Here is a 14,230-nt window from a genome sequence, read left to right on the forward strand (position 1 = left end):
CGGTGGCATGCATAAATGTGCATGTGTGTTTATGTTAGCATGCATGTGTTTGCATTTGTACATTTTTGTGCATATTTATATCTGTAAGTGTGTTTGTGTGAGTGTGCTTGGGTGTGTGAAGTCCCATGGGTAACTCTTCTTTGTAAGACAGATGGTGGAATTTACCTAAAAGCTTCCTAGCTCCATAGACTGCTCTGCTCACAGCTGGTGTGAGAAGAAGCTCAACATGAACTGTGTGTTATGTGCTAGAGGATAGTTTGATGATAGATAGACCTGTACTTGGCAAAAACCTAGAAATTCATCCTAATCTAAGCTAACTTTACTGGAAGAAATATCCTTGTGAAAGAGATGCTAGTCCTAAATTAAAACTGTATAAAAAAATCCATATTTCACAAAATGACTTCTGCTGAATAAAGAATATGTATGGTGAGCAAGGTCAGAAATTATGCCCAAGGTAAATTTTGTCAAGTTGGTTTTATTTTACTATTTTTTGTGTGTGCGTGCATGTATGAATGCAAATGTATTTTGTCAACTTACTTAAGTCTTTCAAACAAAAAAAAGAAAATTATTTCAGGCTAAAATACAGATTTCAAACAGATAAAGCATTTACCATTTCAATGTTAGCTAACACAAACCTGTCTTTATTGTAGTTCAACTTAAATCTCAGCAGTTCAGGGAGGGCCCTCTTCTCCCACTCAGTGTAACCCATTCCCTTCCCTCAGAAGTAACCACCAAACAAGAAACTTTTGTGAGTCAAATGTAAAGATATTTTGTATAGTTTATTAGACATTGAGGAGATTGCATATAGTAACTACAACACAGCAATAGGGACACTGGAAATCCACTGTGCTCAAAGATAGGGAAGACAGACATTGGCGGACAGCAACGTGAACGTATGAGAACCAAACACAAACGATCTAGCCCCATGGGGCTGTGCTCCCAGTGACCCGAGGTCCTACTGATCTATAGTTAAGGAGAGATAATCACATGCTTGCATTTAACGACTGTGAGTTCAGACTGCTTTTAACTGGGAGGGCTTGGAGTTTTCAGACAGACAGACAAGAGAAAAGACGGCACAGAAACAAAGCTCCAGAACAATCCCACACAGCAGGGCACTGGTCAGGAACAGCCTGAAGGACTTACCCAATCTCAGGGCCGGAGGCCGGGTGTGATGCTCCAGAGAACAGTCAGGAAGTTTCTAAGTTAGCCCTCAGAGGACGCTGTGAGAGTTATCCATGTGACTGCCCTAGAGAGCAAGGAAGAAAATGTGATACACTTCAAGTGACAGACAGACAACTGGAGACAGGCAGGATGGGGTGTAAGAGACCTTTAGTGACAGGAACCAACAGAGTCAAGGACTCACACAGCTCCTGAACACCCCTGTGCCTAACAACAGCACTTCTTACAGCAGCACTTCTGCTGGCAGCAGCCACACTTCTGCTGGCAACAGCCCTTCCCACAGCCACAGCCACAGGAGCTGCAGCAGCAGCGGCGGCAGCAGCAGCTACCACAGCCGCAGCAGCCACCACAGCCACAGCTGCTACAACTGCAGCCACCACAGCCACAGCAGCCGCAGCAGCCACCACAGCCACCACAGCCACCACAGCCACAGCAGCCACCACAGCCACCACAGCCGCAGCCACCACAGCCGCAGCCACCACAGCCGCAGCCACCACAGCCGCAGCCACCACAGCCGCAGCTACCACAGCCGCAGCCACCACAGCCACCACAGCCACAGCAACCCATGGTGTCAGCAGAGAGGACTCAGGTGCAGTGAGGAGAGAGACTCAGGAGAGGAGAGGAAAGGAAAGTGTAATGACTCCGTTCTACAGGGAACCCCTTTTATACCGCCCTCCTTTATTTTTAGCCGTGTTTCCGTGGAGAACTTCCCAAGATCTGAGTTCCTTCTTCCTTCCTGAGTTGGTGTCTCATAACATCAGAGCTATTTTTGGCTTTTCTATCTTGGAGACCCTTTAAACATTCACCTGGGAGAGTGGGAAAAAAAGCTGTGGTGCACATTTAATCCAAGAGCAGAAAAATGGTTCACAACATGTCGAGAAACAGGAGTGGTAGCATCAACAGATGATTTCTGTATCTAAAGACTTGGGGCCTCGGAAGACATTTATGGGTGTCCTCTGCATAAGGTTGGATTCTCAGGGTGCTCCCAGCCGCAGGCTGACACAAAGCATATCAAAGGAATGAGTTTTAATGTTTTAGTTCTGCTTTTCCCTCTGGCTTACTAAAGAGATGCCAATGGGCAGCTCTGGCCCGTGGGCATCCTGGAGTCGACACTGACCCTGAAAAGAATTGTCATCCATTTGTGACTCACGCCTGCCACGTAAGTTCAATAGGACAGTGGACTGGTATGTGCTCAGATCTCTGCTGTGGTCTGTTGATAGCATCTAAATCAGTCAAATGGTCTCCAGCGTGGAGACAGTTGAGCAAGTTCATACAGCACATGATCGCTGCAGGTCCTGGGACTGGAAGTAGAGAGCTGACATGCTGAATCCACTGCACATTTCCAGTCAGCATCCTCTGTCAAGAGTGTGTCATGATTTTGAAAATAATCATAAAACGGGTGAACAAAAGACAGGAGCCTCACCCGTGCAGATAGCTTAGGGCTAGGCTGTCTCAAAATTGGACGTTTTATGCATCAAACGTCATTTATTTTACTGTAACCTTAAAGGTTTTTCTAGGGAATAAAGAATCCCAGTGAGCCATAAAGAGAGTATCCATGCTTTATGGCGAGAGTCATAATTTTAGGGCTGCCTGCCATGTCCCTTTCAATGTTGGTTCTCCAATAATTCTTCTGAGAACGTTTGCCAAAAGGGGCGTATTTCCAAAGAGTCCCCAAAGATATACAAAGACTGTTTTGTCTAACTGTGATGACTAGGCCATAGACATAGAAAGGCAGAACTTTCATCTGACCCTAGATTGAGCCTTCATAGCTATGAGAGAGTGTGGCTTCAAATTTGGAAATAGTCTCAGCCTCTCTTTAATCTGAAAGGTGTGCCCCGAATACTTGCAATGTGCGAGGCACCGCAGAAAGCACTAGCGAAACAAACACGCACGTGACTCGAGAGCTCCCAGACTCATGCTGGGAGCTAAATATAGACAGAAGAGCTGAGTAGAAGTTAGAGCTAACTCCTAGGTCAGGAAGTCAACAAGGAAGGATGCTAGAGGCCTCATGAGGTCTTTCATGGGAATTTAGATAAACAAGAACTAGCTAAGTAGTCATATGGTATCCCAAGGAGCTGGTATATATGGGGCTTCCCCAGCAGGGAGGGTCATCACATCTCTCCTCTCCTGAGTCTCTCTCCTCATTGCACCTGAGTCCTATCTACTGACACCATGGGTTGCTGTGGCTGTGGAGGTTGTGGTGGCTGCGGCTGTGGCAGCTGTGGCTGTGGTTGTGGCAGCTGTGGCTGTGGCGGCTGTGGCTGTGGTGGCTGCGGTTGTGGTGGCTGTGGCTGTGGCTGTGGCTGTGGTGGCTGTGGTGGCTGTGGCTGTGGTGGCTGCTGTGGCTGTGGTGGCTGTGGTGGCTGTGGTGGCTGCTGCTGCCGCCGCTGCTGCTGCAGCTCCTGTGGCTGTGGCTGTGGGAAGGGCTGTTGCCAGCAGAAGTGTGGCTGCTGCCAGCAGAAGTGCTGCTGCAAGAAGTGCTGCTGCTAGGATGGCTGCTGTCCCTGGGCACATGCTGCAAGGACCAGTCTGTTGGTAAGTCCTACAGTTTGCATGGAATGTCACAAGTTAGCCTGCACTCACTGCTAAGATGCTCCTCTTCCTAGTCTCAAGACACCCTGCTGTCTCTGCAACACCAGGATGCTGACACATTCTTCCCTGATTTGAATACTCTAAAGTTCAAGGTATTTTTGTCTTTTTAAAAGCTGTCATAGTCAATGCTAGCCAGGGACAAAGATGCAGCTCATCTCAGTTACTGATGTCAGCAAAATGGTATAATATGGTTTCTTATTTATTGTGTTTTTCTCTTTGAACTTCTGCCTATGCTTTAGGTCTCCTTGTGTTCAACAATGATAATCTGTATTCTCTGTAGTCATGGAAGTCTTTCCAGAGTCTAGGCAATATTTTAATCCATTTTAAATAAAATTAGAGAACAAAACGTAAAATGTCTCATTTAGTTTCATTCATTTTTAATTTTTGTTTTGTTTTTTGAGACAGGGTTTCTCCATATAACCCTGACTGTCCTGGAACTCACTTTGTAGACCAGGCTGGTCTCAAAGTACCTGCCTCTGCTTCCAGAGTGCTGGGATTAAAGGTGTGCACCACCACTGCCTGACTTTACTTTCATTCATTTTGTTATTTTCACCGAATTACTGTTCATCATTATGCTCTAGGACATACGGCCGTCAAAGACACAAATAATTAATCCCTGTGTGATTTAATATATAATTATATGCGGATGACCACGGACATGAGGCAGAAAAATGGTAAGCATTATAAAATAGTCACATTGATGTGACATGACATGGACAGAAGGGATCAGCACACTGTTGCATGGAGCGTGACTGTAATTCAGAAGAGTGAGGGCTCAGGAAGCAGGTCATTTTGGGATGTGGTCTGAGCATCAGTAAGAGCTGGTAGAATTGGCGCTTCACATAGATGCTCCAATCAAGAGAGAAAAGCAAGTAACGGGAGTTGGAGACATTCATGGGTACTAGCAACAGATGAGTTTGAGATATAGTATATTGACATCAATAGTTACACATAAGCAAGGAAAGGAAGGCTACGACTGACTTAGGTGTCTGCGGGTTGTTGGTGTGGCAGTGGAAGCAGCAGCAATAGCCTAAGCATTTATGAGGCCCTTAAAAGCAAGGCATTTGGGGCTGGGGAGACCGCTCTTAAAAAACTGAGTTTGATTGACAGCGTCTCCCCACTAAGCCAATGCACCTGTAATTCCGGTGCTGGCAATGTGAAGACAGGTCAATCTCTGGGGCTGGCTGGCCAGTCAGCCTAGCTGACTTGGTGTACTCCAGGTTGGTGAGAGACTGTGTCTCAAAAAACAGGTAGACACCTCCAGAGGAATGACATGGAAGTTGACATCTGGACTCTATACAAACATGCATATGCATGCATGTACACTTGTGTGCCTATGTGCACCCATGTGGACACACACACACACACACACACATACACACACACGAGCCCAAAAAGGTAACATGTGAAAAAACACTCAAATACATACATCTATCACATTCGTGCACAAAACCAGCCAGGGGTTGGGGTGTAGATTGGGTGTACTTTGGGATCGTGCTCACCGAAAACCATGGATACAGAAATAAATAAGACAGCATTCTCCTAAGAACATAAGTGCTTCATAAATCACAGGCGAGAAGCAGTGTTATTGTGCCCACTGTGTACATAGAAAAAGAGCACAGACAGTTTGTAACTTGCTCAAACTACACACAGGGAAATTTTGGAGAGACAAATTCTCACGCGGTGGTGACTTGGTGAGTTAGTTCCTTGGGAGAAACAAAGCTATTTTGGTACTGATTGGAGATGCAGTGAGTGCCAGGAGCGACAGCAGAGAGGGAATGAGTAACGGTACTCAGGGAATTAATGACGTACTAGAAAATCAAATATATGAGGGCAGTGTGTAGAGTTATCCAATAGAGAACAGCGGTGACACAATAATACACCGCGATCTCTTTTCTGAGAGATTAGGGTGACAGGACAGGGATACCTATGGCAGCAATGGGACAGGAAACCAATCAATTCCTCAAGTTTGTCTCATTCTTTAAGCTATAGAGAGAAAGAGAGTTGATAGCCTGGGGAAGAAAGAGTGTGAATACATGTCCATGGTAATTCCCTAGAAAACCATGCTGCTCCTAGTCAGGTTGTACGTTTGCTATCATGGACATAGCCTGGTACAGCATCTGGAAATTTGTGAGGTTCTTTGCATCAGATATTTTGTCCTGCAGGTACAAAGTCTGGCTAATACAGCAGGCTGCAGTGTCACCTAATGGGTGAAGAAAACTTACAGATGTTTAAGTCAACCACAGGGAAGATGCAAGAACTTTCCAGAGAGTGAATTTTATCATTCGGTAAGGGGTGTGCCATTTGGTGACTTGTCCTTGGGCAGAGATTATAGAATGAACTTATAGAAAGCCTAGATGACACACCTAGACACACACAGATACACACATGCAGACACACACACACAGACAGACACACACACAAACACACACACGCAGACACACACAAAGCCAAGCTTTTTCTCCTAAGATTATGGTGAACAAAATGTAAGATTCCATCAATCATGAGAGGAAGTGAGAGAGTTGGTAAACATAGCTGTATGAGGCAGAGTCGGGATGAGTGTGACACACTGGTTTACAGTAAATTTTTAATAAGTACTAACACACTCCAAAAAAAAAAACCAATAATAGTACAGTGTAGTAAATCTATTAGCCAGTAACAGTGTTTGCTTTCATTACTAAATATATATGCAGAATTTAATTGAATATGCTGTACTTTCATGTGAACGACGTCAAGGTAGGCTTGTTCATACCAACAATGTCACAGACGCATGCCAGGTGAGCCGTTTCAGCTGTACAAAGACTACAGTGTCACTGTGCAATAGAAAAGCTTCAGACGCATTGTAAATTTTATGGGACCCCCATCATATGCGGCGTGACACTGGCCACAGGGACACAGGAATGCTTGTGTACAGTCTGTTCCCGCACTGTGCATTGGAGCTGGCTGGCTTAGGGGTGGAGGTTTGATGATGGTGGTGAGAGTGGCTTGGGAATGATGCCAAGGTGAACAACGAACAATGGTTTGATCAATCCCTTACTAGTAGGAAAGCTAGGATTTGGCCCGCAGTAGTTTTTCTTTGGACTTGACTCCTGGATCTCTCATTTGATAAGTGACCAATTTTATTTAAGATGTCCGAAGTTAAAAACAAAACTGGAGCCTTGTTGGATTCTTTATGGTTTAGACTCTCTTGGTCTCAAGGAGTGTAGTCCTTGGCATGAGCCTGAACTAACATCACTGTACATTCCATCTCCCCTGTGTTACCATCAAGTAATCCAAGCGGTGACCTCCGCTTTTGGTTCTGTTTACACTTGCTGAACCATGAAGGGATAGTATTGACTTCAAAACCTGGTGATAAAGAAAACAGCATTTTACTAATTGATTTTCTATGCATGAGTTTCAGAAGTCAATTACTGAGAAGCACATTATAGAATATTAAACTGCTTCTCAACCAGTTTCTTCTGATCTGTCATCTGCCATGGGTAGGCTCTTGGATCAGTCTTATGAGGCATCTGTAGAAAAACACCACAGACTGTCTCACAGTGGAAACAAACTAATGTTGCAAGGAGGCCGCTTGTTCTTCCCAGCTGCCCAGCTAGCTTAGACCTGAAATAATCACACAGAAACTGTATTAATTAAATCACTGTAAAGGTATGGTGAAGAAACAATCTTTCAAACCAAAACTATAAGAGGTCATCCTTTTGGTAATGAAAAAAAGCAGAGGAATTCCAGATTGTAGAAGGTTCATAGGTTGAATTACCTTTTGACAGCTCTTAAATCTGTCACCATTCTCCATTTACCAGATTTCTTTTTAACAACAAATACAGGAGAATTCCAAGGGCTGGTTGATTCTTCAAAACAAAAAGGGTGGGGGGTAAATTGGATGGGATAATAAATTAGTGTGGACTTATTCACACTAATAATAATAGTGAGTAATAGAGTGAATAGTTGTGAGCTATTATTTATAGGCAATTTACACTGGTATAGATTCTTGTATATTGATACAAACTTAAATTATATTGAATATGTTCCTATTTTGTCTATAATATTTGTATATCTAGGCAAAATTATTTTGTCATATTGTGTGCATGCATGCTTCTACTTCTGCTTAAAACATTATTGAATATTGATACAATTTTAGGATATATTTATCATATTGCAATATACATTTCAACCTCTGATCAAGATATTTATACATTGTTTACATTTTGAGGTCACTGTCCTCATTTGTTGCACAGTTGTTTATTGTATAGTATTCTAACACAAAGACTTACTCTTTAAGTTTTATAGATATTAAGAATTATAGATCAATAGTCATCTGTGTTTGTCATATTTATAGTTAGACTAATCAGATTCTTTAGATACATAGAGATTGCATCTGCATAGATATCAACCACTTCAAATAGCTGTAGAATATGGCATTTAAATAAATTAGGGTTCTGTTGACATGAGACATGATTTCTCTTGGAAGCACAATCTATTCCTGAGAGAATGTTGAGCACCAAAGACACTCCACTTGGAGCTTGTTTTTTTTTTCCTGGCAAAACTGGCCTTTGGGCAAGGAAATACACATGCATTCACCACTGACAAAATGCTTGATGTGTGAACAGGACAAACAGGATAAAAAAAAAAAAAAAGACTGTCGAATCTTGCCAAGACAGAGGAAGATGGTTTTATGTAACATGAGGGCCTGCTCTGTTGTTTGAGTTTCTGTCCTGCCCAGTTCCCATAGCCAGTAAGCCCCAAAGAAAATCACACAGAGAGTCTGCATTAATTAAAACTGATTGGTCCCTTAGCTCAGGTTTCTTTTAGCTCTTAAAATTTATGTTAACCCATTATTCTTATCTATGTTAGCCACATAGCTCAGTACCCTTTTCAGCAGGGCAGGTCACATACTGCTTCTTTGGTGATCTGGGCAGGAATGGGGGAAATGGGCTTCCTCCTTCCTAGAATTCTCCTGTTCTCATCACCCCATCTCTACTTCCTGTCTGGTTGACCCGCCTATACTTCCTGTCCATCCAATTAGCATTTATTTAAAACATGATTGACAGAATACAGGCAATTCTCCTGCACCAGTTTTAAAAATTTCCTGCCTCTGAAAATGATCTGTCAGTTACTCTAGGCTTTAGTCAAAGTTGGTTGCTCTAATGTTTCAAATGAGACTTTGTGTGATTGCCCAGGTAGTCAGTAGTCTCTATCATCTATTGCACATTTTTGGAAGTTGCTTGATTGCACTTCCTGCCTACTCCAGTAATACTATTTCCTTTCTTGGGTCTTTGATGGGGTTAAAGACTAGATAGTTGTAGCTACTTTCCTCTCATGACTTGGCCAAGTTATTTATTATACAAGACTTAAACTCATTAAAATAGGATAATTATTAAAATGTTTATCATATGTCTCTTGCTTGATATATTCTTGTTGTATATAATTTTGTATTAGGCTTAAAACCATCTTATTTAAATAAAAGAGGGAGGTGTTGTAGGAATTCCTACTGCCAGTAACCTTTAAGTTACCTGTCCACTTGGGCATGGTCTCTTATACTATTTATGCCGATGTAAAGCATGCATCCGGCCTCTTTTCTGGCTGTGGGACTCATTTGCTGTTCTCCATTCTAGCAGAGGATTCTTATCTGTGCGTCTACCCCTAAATAAATAATCCCTCTATTATTCTCAATTCTGAGCTACTGTGGGATTTCTTTTAAGCACCCATCTTCAAACTAATCTTCTAATACTTCTGTGATTTGAGAGGTCAAATTCAAGGAACATATGGGGCTGGTTTTTCCAGTGGCCCCTCTCTTTGATTTCTGTGATCACTGTCTCAAATGTCCTCTCTTGGTCTTTCTTCTGTGCCCACCACCCCTGGTGTTCCTCTCATCTTATGCTACCCAGCATGAGTTAGCTATGCTCAGGGACAAAGCATCTTACAGGAACAACTTGAGGAGTGGGGAACAGTCCATCATGACAGGAAAGGTGTGGCAGTGACGTAGTTCTGTCTGTAATGGTGGAGATTGGGGCTACCATTTTACATGGCATCAGATTGGGGATCAGAGCTAGACTGGACTCGGAGGCGGGTAGAACCTTTAAAGGCCTAGAAATGATGGCTTATGTTACCAGCTAGATCTCATGTCCCAGATGTCCCATAACTTCCCCAAACTGGGGAAACAAGAGATCAAGAACTTTCAAACCAGGAAACCATATTATGACCATTCCTGGGTCACAGGTCTTTAGCCCAAACCACTTGGAAGTCTGGAGTGGGATAAAACTTCAAGACCAACCTGGGCTGTAGAGTCATGTCATGGATAGCCTGGGTTCTAGAGTCGTGTCAAGGCTAACCTGGGCTCTAGGGTCATGTCAAGGCTAGCCTGGGCTCTAGAGTCATGTCAAGGCTAGCCTGGGCTCTAGAGTTATGTCATGGCTAGCCTGAGCTGTAGAGTCGTGTCAAGGCTAGCCTGGGCTCTAGGGTCATGTCAAGGCTAGCCTGGGCTCTAGAGTTATGTCAAGGCTAGCCTGGGCTCTAGAGTTATGCCAAAGCTAGCCTGGGCTCTAGGGTCATGTCAAGGCTAGCCTGGGCTCTAGAGTTATGTCAAGGCTAGCCTGGGCTCTAGAGCTATGTCAAAGCTAGCCTGGGCTCTAGGGTCATGTCAAGGCTAGCCTGGGCTCTAGAGTCGAGTCAAGGCTAGCCTGGCTAATTTAGTTTGAGATAGGGAGAGCTGATCTTAGAATAAAAACTTAGAAGAAAGCTAGAGTGTGTCTCATTGGTAGACACTTATGTAGCATGTACAAGGCCACGGTTCATTGTCTAGTACTGAAAATGACAAAGCAAAGCTCACCAAACAACTGCGTTAGGGCCCCAACCTCGTGGCATTGTTTAACTCCCTAAACGTTTCTCTTTCCAGCTATTGTCATATTTGGGCTTACAGCTTTAACAGTGAGTTTGGGAAAAACTCTAATTTTTGTCCATAGCCCACATCGTTGTTATTAGCTCACAAAAGCGGACTTATTTGAACAGTATCAAGGGAGCTTCCAGAATTGACTTACAGTTAATAAGAACAGACGGAGGAAAAAAATTGAGTGCGTAATGCTATTCCCGGCTTTCACCACTAGATGGCAGCAGTACCACACATCTGTCCTCGCTACTGGGTCATTTGTAAAGGAAAACGACAGTCCTTGCTGAAACTGTCAGGAAAACTCAGGGCTCTCGTGATACAGGAACAGATAGGCATTTTTCTGAAAACGATCCTTCAGCGCGGGAACAATAGCTAGAATTGCCGAATGGGATTGCTTAAAATTGAAAGGCTTCCTCGCAGTGAAGAAAATAGTTGCATGAGGTGATGCCCCGTGGAACAGGAGAAAATCTTTCCCAGCTATCCATCCAGCAAGAGATCAATAGCTAAACTATATAAAGAACTCAAAAATTTAAATGCCGATCCCCTAATAATCTGATTGAAAAGTGGGAAGATGAGATGAACATAGTTCTCAGAAACGGAGTACACGTGGACGCTGGGTACTCCTGAACATCCTCGGCTGCCAGAGAAATGCCGACTGAAACAGACTGAGATTCCATTCCCACCTCACCCACACGCCCCCCCTCCCCCCTCCTCCCGTCCCTGGGAGAAAGGCCGTCATCGTGAAACTAAGTAACAGCAAATGCTGGTGAAGGCCTGTGGAATAGAAACGTCTTACACTGCTGGCTGGGGATATAAGCGAATATAGCCACTGCGGAATTTCAACACAGGAGGAAAGGGCTTATTTCGTCTTATACATCTCAGGAGCGCCGGCAAGGCAGGCACCTGGAGGCAGGAACTGCTGCAGAAGCTACAGAGGAACGCTGCTTACTGGTTTGCTCCCCACACTAGCTCAGCAGACAGCCTTAGAGTACCAAGGACATCTAGCCAGGGGTGGCACCGCCCGCAGTGAGCTAGGATCTCTCACATCCACCGCTAATTAAGAAAATTCATGACGAGCTGGTTGGGGCATTTTCTCAATTGAGGTTTTCGCGTCTCTCATGGCCCCAGCTTGTGTCAAGTTGATGTAAACGTGTCCAGCACACACCTTTTCTCTTCATAATATGACTAGGACACTCTAATTTATATTCCTAGCAGGTCTAGGTTCAGGTCTCTGCTGACTCTTGCACAACCTCATGCAAAGTTTTCAAACATTAATGCCAGGTTTAGTTATGTACTTAGCCGTGTGTGTGTGTGTGTGTGTGTGTGTGTGTGTGTGTGTGTGTGAGAGAGAGAGAGAGAGAGAGAGAGAGACAGAGAGAGAGAGAGAGAGACAGAGAGAGAGACAGAGAGAGAGACAGAGAGAGAGACAGAGAGACAGAGACAGAGAGACAGAGACAGAGAGATCTAAAATCACCTACGTAGTAGATGATCAGTGATCGACTGTATTGCTTATGAGCAGCGGATTCACCTTATGAACTCAACTTTAGAGGGAGACGTGGATACAGAGCGAGGAGGCGAGAAGAGCTGAGGAGGAGAGAGGAGCTGAGGGGTTGTTTCCTCTCAGGTTCTCTGTAGGTTCAAGTTTCAGCTACTGCACTGCAGTAACTGGCTGGAGACAATCTTACTGGAAAAGACCGATGAGCAAGGAGGGACTTGGCAGACAGGACAGGAAAGGAAGAGGAGGTACCACTGTGTTTCTAATACTGGACAAAGGTACAGCTAGAAAAAGCATATGAAGCCGTTCTGGCTGTGTTCACCGATGGGAAAGTTCTACGTGAATTGTTACCAAGCAGAACTCACTATGTGTGTTGTATATGATGGCCAGTTAGGCTTTCCCCTAAGAATCTAACAACGAGTTATCATCTGAAAAATCTACTCATGGAATGAACTACACTAAAGGACTAAATAGAGGGAAATGCTCAAGGCCGCTTTAATAGATAATAAAATCCCACTGCTCAATTTTCCCCTTTCACTGTGCTAGCCACAGTAGAACTGGAATATAAGAAAATGTCATATACCTGACAAGAGACAGGCACAAAAACAACAGTGACTTTGTATTTCAGAAACTTCCCTTTAATGTTAAGAATAAGATACTGCCAAGCAATGACGGATGAGACAGAAAGAGAAAGAACAACTCAACTAGGAAATCCAGGGTATTGTTATTTTAGATGAATTATTCTTTCTCTAGAAATTCATCGCAAACCTCAAACTACTGGGAAAGACACAAATTTTGAAAACAAAATAAAATTAATTATATACTACAAGCCATCATTAGCCAATAAAAATATAAGAGGGGAAAGGATACTATTTTCTATTTGAACAGAGGCTATTTGCCTTCAATGATAAATTTACAAAATCTGTGGAAGGCCATTACAGGAGAAATAACCAAGTATTTAAAGGACACAAGATGGAATCTGAGATAATGAAGGATAATGACTAAATATACAGTATTCATGGATGGAATTGTGTGTGTGTGTGTGTGTGTGTGTGTGTGTGTGTGTGTGTGTTTGAGACAGAGTCTCATGTACCCTAGACTGGTTTTGAACTTGTTATGTAGCTGAGGATGACCTTGAACTTCTGACTTCCTGATCTTCTTGCCTCCACATCCAGAGTTCTGGGATGGTAAGAGTGTGTTTCACCACTCTGCTTTCTGCAGAGTTGGAGATGGAACTCAGGGCTTTGTGATCAGAGAGGTCTCTCTACTAGATCCCCAGCTGAAAGGATAAAGTTTTGTGAAGATGCCCGTAGGCACACAAATAAGCAATGAGAGAAATAAATTTAATGTAATGATAAAGAAACAAAACAGGTTTTATCAGATGAATCTGATAAATGTCTTAGTTATTCTTCTGTGAAGAGACACCACAAACAAGGAAACAGAAAAGAAAGCTTTTTAATAAGAGACTTGCTTAAAGTTTCAGAGGGTGGGTCCCTGACCATCATGGTGGAGAAATGTCAGTGGACAAGCTGGCATAGCACAGCAATAGGACAGGAGCCGTGAGCATACATGCTGAGACAACAGCCACGAGAGAGAGAGAGAGAGAGAGAGAGAGAGAGAGAGAGAGAGAGAGAGAGAGGGAGGGAGAGAGAGAGAGAGAGAGAGAAAGAGAGAGAGAGAGAGAGAATGAGAACGAGAGCTAGACTAGCCCACCCCCAGTGAAATACCTCCTCCAATATGGCCATACCTCCTAATCCTTCCTAAAATGTTCCATCAACCAGGAGCAAGCATTCAAACACATGAGTCAATTTTCATCCAAACCACAACATAAATAATCATAAAACGAGTGTAGAATAAACAGGCATGAAGAGCCAAGACAACCAGAGAAAGAAGAATGGCTATTTGTCCTTTCATGTAGGAATGCAGCTTTGACCACAGTAAGTGATGTAATGTTTTCTGTAGGTTACATCAGTCAGAGACAGAGAATAGAGCAAATGAGGGATTCTATGGGTGGGTATAAATGTTTAGCAACTTGGAGTATGGCAGAGCAAGATGAATTTGCTGGGAGAAATGAAGAGTCA

This window comes from Myodes glareolus, chromosome 1, assembly GCF_982192425.1.
Source record: "Myodes glareolus chromosome 1, mMyoGla1.1, whole genome shotgun sequence".
Taxonomy (NCBI): Eukaryota; Metazoa; Chordata; class Mammalia; order Rodentia; family Cricetidae; genus Myodes; species Myodes glareolus.